Source organism: Suricata suricatta, chromosome X (genome assembly GCF_006229205.1).
Source record: "Suricata suricatta isolate VVHF042 chromosome X, meerkat_22Aug2017_6uvM2_HiC, whole genome shotgun sequence".
Taxonomy (NCBI): domain Eukaryota; kingdom Metazoa; phylum Chordata; class Mammalia; order Carnivora; family Herpestidae; genus Suricata; species Suricata suricatta.
The window spans coordinates 50432539-50441241 of NC_043717.1; the positions used below are offsets into that span (position 1 = coordinate 50432539).

The 8703-nt window shown below is 37.4% G+C and overlaps 1 pseudogene; it reads right to left on the reverse strand.

Annotated features, from left to right (window-relative positions):
• Positions 1-1363: 1363 nt before the first annotated feature.
• LOC115283409 overlaps positions 1364-8703 on the reverse strand; it is a 19781-nt pseudogene continuing 12441 nt past the window's right edge.

Here is an 8703-nt window from a genome sequence, read left to right on the forward strand (position 1 = left end):
CATCTGTCCCTTTTCACATGCTGATCTCTTGATGGACTGCTCTCAGTATACCTTACCAAATTACTTGGTAGAAACTCCCATTTATCATTTTTTCTTCTGCTGTTTTTGCCAAAGTACAAGTCTAATTTTGCACATCCTGGCTTGCCCTTCAGTGAGGCCCTATTGACTCTAAGATACACTCAGCATTCTCAGTATAGTAAATAAGACCCTGCAAAGTCCAGGCCCTGTCTACCACACAACTATCATATTTTCACTTTTCCTTTCACACCTCCAACTCCACCTGTTCCAAACTACTTGAATTTTCCTAACCATATCATTCTGTTTTGTGTCTCTATGCTTTTGTCCATGTCCATCCTTCTAATTGGAATCCCATGTGGTTCAAGACTCAGTACAATTATCCTCTCTGTGATGAAGTCTTCCTTTCTGTGCCATGCCTCGCCCTACCATGCCCTCGTTTACCTTCTTTTATTTTAATTTAATGTTTATTTATTTTTGAGAGAGAGAGATAGAGAGGAGAGAGAGAGAGACAGAGAGAGAGAGAGAGAGTGCACGAGCGCACGCACACAAGTGGTGGAGGGGCAGAGAGAGAGGGAGACACAGAATCTGAAGCAGGCTCCAGGCTCTGAGCTGTTAGCACAGAGCCTGAGGTGGGGCTCAAACTCATGAATGGTGAGATCAGGACCTGAGCCAAAGTCAGATGCTCAACTGACTGAGACACCCAGGTGCTCCCCTCCTTTACCTTTTGAAAGCAGAATTGGTTATTCTTTTCTCAGTGTCACTCATGCACCTTGTACATCACTTCTATTGTAGCATTTATCACACTATTGCACAATTATTTTTTACAGAGCTATCTCCTTTATTAACTTTATTGAGGGGAATGGCAGTATTTTTATTTCTATAAAGTTTATTCTAATAGGCACTCCCAAAATATGCTTTGAATGAATGACTCTTTTTTTCAAGTTTTAAAACTTTTTATTTGCATATTTTAAAAATTGTGTGTTCTAATCATTAAAATCATTCGAGCAAAAAAAATGGCACTCTGATTAAACTGAATTTTACAGGCTTCAGGATACCTTGGACCAGCTTGGTTTTTATTCTAGATTTCACTGCTGTCCTACCCAGCTTCTTCCTTCACCAACATGCAAATTCTTTTTCTTCCCTGCCATCCAGACAGGCAGATAGGAGAGGCAGAAGTGGCCTTCATTGTCAGTAGTTCTTTATTCTTTGCTGTGAAAAGGGGAAGCACAGTCATTTAAACTTGATCTAACCTCTTTGCATCTTACAAAGTTAAACAGCTAAAAAACATAAAATAAGAAGGTCATGCCTGTGGAATATACAGAGCATATCGGTGGCACACATCTCATTAGGATTCGCCTGCTTGCTTCTCTTACTCAATTGTTTCTTTTGAAGGCAATGGATTTTTTCCTGTGTTTCTGTCTTTTCCAATTTTGACTTATCAAATTACTCAATCTCAGCCATATCAGATTTGTCAGATATGGTTGCGTAGGAAGCAGAGTGAGGCCTGCTAGCAGTGGAGCCTGGTGTGCACAGTGGCCACCGCCAAGTCATGAATGAATCTTGATATCCTCAGTGCCCAGCATAGTTTTAGGACACAGTAGGTACTCAATAAATAGCTGTTTTCCTAACAAATAAATGTTTGCACTCCCTTTTTACTGTTATGTGTTTTCCTTCCAGGTACTTTCCTACTTCTTCAAACAAATCTTTTAGTAGGAGCTCCTGGTGCCTCAGAGCAAGCTTATGGGTTTATTTTCAAGCAAAAGATTACCTTGAAAACAATAGAATGACTTACAGAAACATGGCTAGAGGAGAGAGGCTGGGTCAAGCTAAGAGAACTGAAGGGGAGAATATTTACCAGGTCCTAACAGGCTTGGGTGTACAAAGGTAGCTCTGTAGATGTGGCTGAGTCATTTGGAGGCAATGATTCCCAAACCTGAGTGGCCATTAGAACTCCTAGGAAATAGTTCATAGATCTCTGCACATCTTGTGAGTAGCGGTGTTGACTACCTGTGCTCCAGACTATTTTTTCAAGGGTATTTGCACAGTGAACAGCCTTGGAAGATAGACTGTATCCTCCTCCAGAACAAAAGACAAATTTATTTCTGTTACATTTAGTAAATATAATCCCTCTTTCTAGTGTAAAGATCAGGCATACTTATGCCCATTATATTAAAAAAAAATTTAGGTTCCTTAAGCTGGGTCTTCTTCTTTTGTAATACAACCCACTACATATTCTTGAAGCACTTGGCCCCCCTCATGTCATCCTGTGAAATTAAAGCATGGGAAACTGACACATATGCTGATACTCCAGTACTGGTATTTCTGAGTAATAATAATAACTGCATCATCATCATCATCAACTCCTGTCTCTGACCCAGGAATTTCATGTCTTCTGTCAGCATCCATGAAATCATGAAAGGCTAACTTGTCTTACAAGTAGGGTAATACCTCACAGTTCTTGACAACAATCATCAAGAAAGCTTGTTTATAATGCAGATTCTTGGGGCTCCTGGGTGCTCGAGTATGGCTCCAGCAGGTCCAGGGGTCCCTGAAGGATGGATGGTGTGGGCAAAAAGGAGTGAGAGAGCCTCAAGTTTTTTTCTTGATCACCAGGCAGGCATCTCGGCTCTGTCTGCTTTGGTGTCTCTTTTTATTGACCAAGCAATAACATGACATCAGAAAATAAGAATTGTTTACAGTGACTAATTCTTAGTGATAAGATGTTTTAATCATTTTAAGTGATGATATTAGAAAAATAGAAATTTTTTATAATGACTAACTTTTTTATGATAAGACACTTTAATCATCAAAAGTACACAGAGAACTATCTCATTCATTTTTGTGTTAGTCCCCAAGATTAATAAAGTGACAAACCTATCTCATTTTGTACGGGTTGGTTTTTTGTCAATAATTATGACTTTGTTTTTGATTAACAAATTACAACCAAGTCATGTAACACACTTACAGTGAGGTTGAGCAAATCCCACAATCAAGAACATAACAGAACATCTTCAGCAAAAAACAGGATGATATACATATCACTTAAGCCAGTAAAGCTAAGATTAAAACATAGGTCAACTTGTACACAGGTAAGCCAGGAGCCATTTTATTAGGCTCACAAACCACAAGAAAAAGAATGCTTGCTAACAAGTTGTTTGAGAAAGTTCTTTCTTTGATGCAAGCACAATGGGGGTGCTATGTGTGTTGGCCTGGACCTGGGTTTTCACATCCTTATCCATCCTCATAACTGAAGTCAGCACAAGGTAGAATGTAGACCTTAGGAAGGCACTATGTTCTGTCCTTGTCTTCCACTTCTAATCTCCAGTTTAGGCTCCAATTCACTTCAGACCAGACTCAAATGGACCATGTTTTTGACCTTGTATTTATTTCTTATCTCCAAATTAGGCTCCTTTTTTCCAGGCCAAACTCAAATGCAATTTTTGTGTTTTTAACCCCTTTAAGTCTATGATTTGGGTCTGCAAGGCTCAATAGAAGAGCCTTTTGTCAAACATTTATAATGTTTTGATCTAAAATCTCTTATGCAGGGACAAGAAAATGTTTTTTCTTATGGGGTAACTATGTGGGGAATATCGGTCTGATTTGGAACACTATAAGGCCTAATTAATGACAACAGGCTTATTCTCAACATGAGCAGTAGTAGTAGAAGGAGATACCAGTTTCGTCTCTTATGGCAGGAGTTGTGTGAATGTCTGCCATTTCCTCACTGTGGCTGTGTTATCTAGTAAGGCGGATGTGGCTCCCAGCACCTGGGTAAGTCAGTAGGTTAAGTGTCCAACTCCTGATTTCGGCTCAGGTCATTACACGGTTCTTGAGTTCAAGCCCCGCATCTGGCTTCACACTAAAAGTGTGGGGCCTACTTATAATTCTCTTTTTCCTTCTCTCTCTGCCCCTCTCCTACTTCTCTCTCTCTCCCAAAATAAACTTTTAAAAAATGCAGATTCTTGATTCCCCCCCCCCAATTATGATTTGATGGTTCCAGAATCATGTATATCAATATGCATTTTTGATAAGTGATTCTGATGTTGGAGGTCCTTAGACATCCCTTCAGAAACACTATCTTTAAGATTATGCTAATCTAGTCTACAGATTTGTCTATAGACAGAAGACAACACTTTTCTTCTTGAATAGATAGAGATAATCATAGATTAGCATGTCAGATCCTTTGGCAATTGTTCTGGTTCAAAAGAAACTGTTAAGATAGGAAACTGATGGGGCGCCTGAGTGGCTCAGTCAGTTAGGCATACAACTTCAGCTCAGGTCATGATCTCACGGTTCATGGGTTTGAGCCCCATATCCGGGTTTGTGCTGACAGCTCAGAGCCTGGAGTCTGTTTTGGATTCTGTGTCTCCCTCTCTCTCTGCCCCTCCCCTTTCCACACTCTTAATAATATTAAATAATATTTATTTAAACTTTTTAAAAATATAGAAAACATCTGCTCACTATAAGCAATACATAAAAGAAAGTTATGTATGGGCAAGAGTAAAATTGAAAGAAACAGAAATACAGGAATAAATTTGTACCTTTGTCACTAAACTCAATTGTTTAATCACTGTCTAAGTGAAACTTGGACTTTTCTTTTCCCTCTGAGAAAATATGGGAAGTGGTTCTCCACACTTAACTCTTTAATACACTGGTTACTTCAGCTTGAGCTTCAAAATATATTTATTAAACACCTATTATGTATTGAGCACGATTCTAGGGGTCAAAAATACAGTGAAGAGTGAGGAAAAGTCCTTCTTTTGTGGAGCTTATACTCTAGTGGAGGGACACAGAAACCGATCCCATAGAAAAATACCTCACATATTTTCAAATGACGAAGAAACTAAAACAGAGTAATAGGATAAAGAATGACTTGGTGTGGGGCGCCTGGGTGGCTCAGTCAGTTGAGCGTCCAGCTTCAGCTCAGGTCATGATCCCATCGCTCTTGGGTTCAAGACCCACATCAGGCCCTGTGCTGACAACTAGCTCAGAGCCTGGAGCTGTGTCTTCAGATTCTGTGTCTCCCTCTCTCTCTGTCCCTCCCCTGATCACACTGTCTCACTCTCTCTCAAAAATAAATAAAACATTAGAAAAAAGAGAATGACTTGGTGAGTCACTGGTAAGTGTAGAGGGACATTTTAGCTATAGTGGTGAGAGGAGACGTTTCTGAAGCGGTAATATTGGAACTAAGAGCTGATTAAAGGAGACACGGAATTGTAGCTGTTGGTCTCTGCCTGCTAGAGAATTGGTGAGAGTGTGCTCTCTGTATTGTTCCTGACTATACAGGAAAAGGTCTCAGTTTTTCCTTATTGAGGATGATATTAGTTGTGGGTTTTTCAAAGATGGCCTTTGTTATGTTGAGGTATGTTTCCTCTGAGCCCACTTTTTTGAGGGTTTTCATCATGAATGGGTGTTGTACTTTGTCAAATGCTTTTCTGTGTATGTTGAAATGATCATATGGTTCTTTTCCTTTCTGTTATCAATGTGATGTATCATGTTGATTGATTTGCAAATATTGACTCACCTTTGCAACACAGAAATAATCCCACTTGATCATGGTGAATGACTTTTTTACATGTATTGTTAGATATTTTTTGATAGGATTTTGTTGAGAATTTTGCATTTATGTTCATCAGAGATGTTGGCCTGGAGTTCTCTTTTTTAATGGTTTCTTTACCTGATTTTGGTATGAACATAATGCTGGCCGATAAGGCCATGAATTTGTAAGTTTTCCTTCCTTTTCTATTTTTTGGAATAGTTTGAGAAGAATAGATATTAACTCTTCTTTAAATGGTTGGTAGAATTCTCCTGTGAAGCCATCTGGTCCTAGACTTCTGTTTGTTGGGAGGTTTTTTTTTTAAATTATTATTACTTATTCAATTTTTTTCTGGTTATCGGTCTGTTCAAGTTTGCTTTTTCATCCTGTTTGAGTTTTGATAGTTTATATGTTTCAAGGAATTTATCCATTTCTTCCAGGTTGTCCAATTTGTCCATATAGTTTTTCATAATATTCTCTCATAAGTGTTTGTATTTCTGTGGTGTTGGATGTTATTTCTTTTTTCTCGTTTGTTATTTTATTTATCTGTGTCCTTTCTCTTTTCTTTTTGGTAAGTCTAGCCAGAGGTTTATCAATTTTATTAATTTTTTCAATGAACCAGCTCCTGGTCTCATCAATCTGTCCTACTGTTTTTGTTTTTGTTTTTAGTTTCTATATAATTTATTTCTGCTCTGATATTTATTATTTAATTCCTTCTGAGGGCTTTAAGTTTCATTTGTCATTCTTTTTTCTAGCTCTTTTAGGTGTAAGGTTACGTTACTTATTTGAGATTTTTCTTCCTTCTTGAGGTAAGCCTGTATTACTATATAGTTCCCTCTTAGGACCACTTTCACTACATCCCAAAGGTTTTGGGCTGTTGTGTTTTCATTTTCATTTGTTTCCATGTACTTTTAAATTCTTTTTTGATTTCCTGGTTGATGCATTCATTGCTTAGTAGCATGTTATTTAACCTCTGTGTATTTGTGTTTTTTTCAATTTTTTTCTTGTGGTTGATGTCTAGTTTCTTGGCGTTGTGGTCAGAAAAGGTGCATGGTATGATTTCAATCTTTTTGTATTTGTTCAGGCCTGTTTTGTGACTTAATATATGATCTATCCTGGAGAATATTCTGTGTGCCCCTGAAAAGAATGTGTATTCTGCTTTTTTAGAATTGAATGCTCTGAATATATCTGTTAAGTCCATCTGTTCCAGTGTGTCATTCAAAGCCATTGTTTCTTTGTTTATTTTCTGTTTAGATTATCTGTCCATTGTTTTTGAGTGGGGTGTTAAAGTCCCCTACTATTATTATATCATCATCAGTTAGTTCCTTTATGTTTGTTACTAATTATTTTACATATTTGGGTGCTTCGTGTTGGGTGTATAAATATTTACAATTACTGTATGTTCTTGTTGGATGTCCCTTTTATTATTATATAGTGCTCCTCTTTGTCACTTATTATAATCTTTGTTTTGAAGTCTATTTTGTTGGATATAAGTATTGCTAAACCGGATTTCTTTTAACATCCATTTGCATGATAAATATTTCTCTGGCCCCTCACTTTCAAACTTCAGTTGTCTTTAGGTCTAAAGTGAATCTCCTGTAGGCAGCATATAGATGGGTACTGTGTTCTTTATTTTATCCATTCTGACACCCTATGCCTTTTGATTGGAGCATTTAGTCAGTTTACATTCAAAGTAATTATTGATACATATGTATTTATGGCCATCTTATTACTTGTTTTGTTTCTGGAGATTTTCTCTGATCTGTTCTTGCCTTTGTAACTTTTGCTTTCTCTTTTGCACTCAAAAAGTCTCCTATAATATTTCTTGCAAGGATGGTTTACCGGTCATAAACTTCTTTTGATTTTGTTTGTCTGGGAAACTCTATCACTACTTGTATTCTGAGTGATAGACGTGCTGGATAGAATATTGGATGCAGATTTTCCCCATTCAGCACTTTGAATATATCATGCCACTCCCTTCTGATTTAGAAAGTTTCTGAACAATCCCCTGCCAGTCTTATGGGGTTTCCCTTGTATGTTCTGTCTTCTTTTTCTTGGTCCTTTTAAATCGTTTTCTTTATTACTATATTTTGCTAATTTAATTACAATATGTCTTGGTGTGGATATGCTTTTGTTGATTTTGATGAGAGTTCTCTCTGCTTTCTGTATCTGGATGTCTCTTTCCTTCCCCAGGTTAGGGAAGTTTTCAGCTATTATATCTTTGAACAAATTTTGTGGCTCCTTTGACTCTCCTCCTCCTCCTCCTCCTCCTACTTCTTCTTCTTCTGGGACTCTTATAATACAAATGTTTGAATAAATCACTGATTTTCACAAGTTTATTCTTGTGTTGCTTAATTCTTCTTTCTCTCTTTTGTTGAGCTTGATTACTTTCCATTGTTTCATCTTCTAGGTCATTTATTCATTCCTATGCTTCTAGCCTGCTCTTCATTCCATCAAACCTGTTTCCAATCTCATTTGTTTATTGCATTCTTCATGTCTAATTGATTCTTATTTTTATCTCTTTTATATCTATTGTAAGGGACTCCCTGATATATTCTATTCTTTTCTCAAATCCAGTCAATAGCCTTATGATTTTTCCTTTAAATTCTCCATCAGTCATGTTACTTATATCTATTTCACTTAGATTTCTGGCGATGGCCTTATCTTATTTTTTCATTTGGGAAAATTTCCTCCTTCTTGGCACTTTGTCTAAGTCTCTGCCTTCTTCTCTGTGTTAGAAAACCCAGTTATGTCTCTTGCCCATAAAAGTAATGGCCTTATCTGAAGGACTTGAATGTGAGACAGGAAACCATCAAAACCCTCAAGGAGAAAGTAGGGAAAAACATCCTAGACCTCCACCGCAGCAATCTCCTACTTGACACATCCTCAAAGGCAAGGGAAAGCAAAACTGAACCCTTGGGACTTCATCAAGATAAAAAGCTTCTGCACTACAAAGGAAACAATCAAGAAAACTAATAGGCAACCAACAGAATGAGAAAAGATAGTTGCAAATGACATATCAGATAAAGGGCTAGTATCCAAAATCTACAAGGGACTCACCAAACTTCACACCCACAAAACAAATACAAATCACTTATAAAGCTATACTCATAGCTGATGTCTTAAAATGTATCTTATTGACAGCTTCA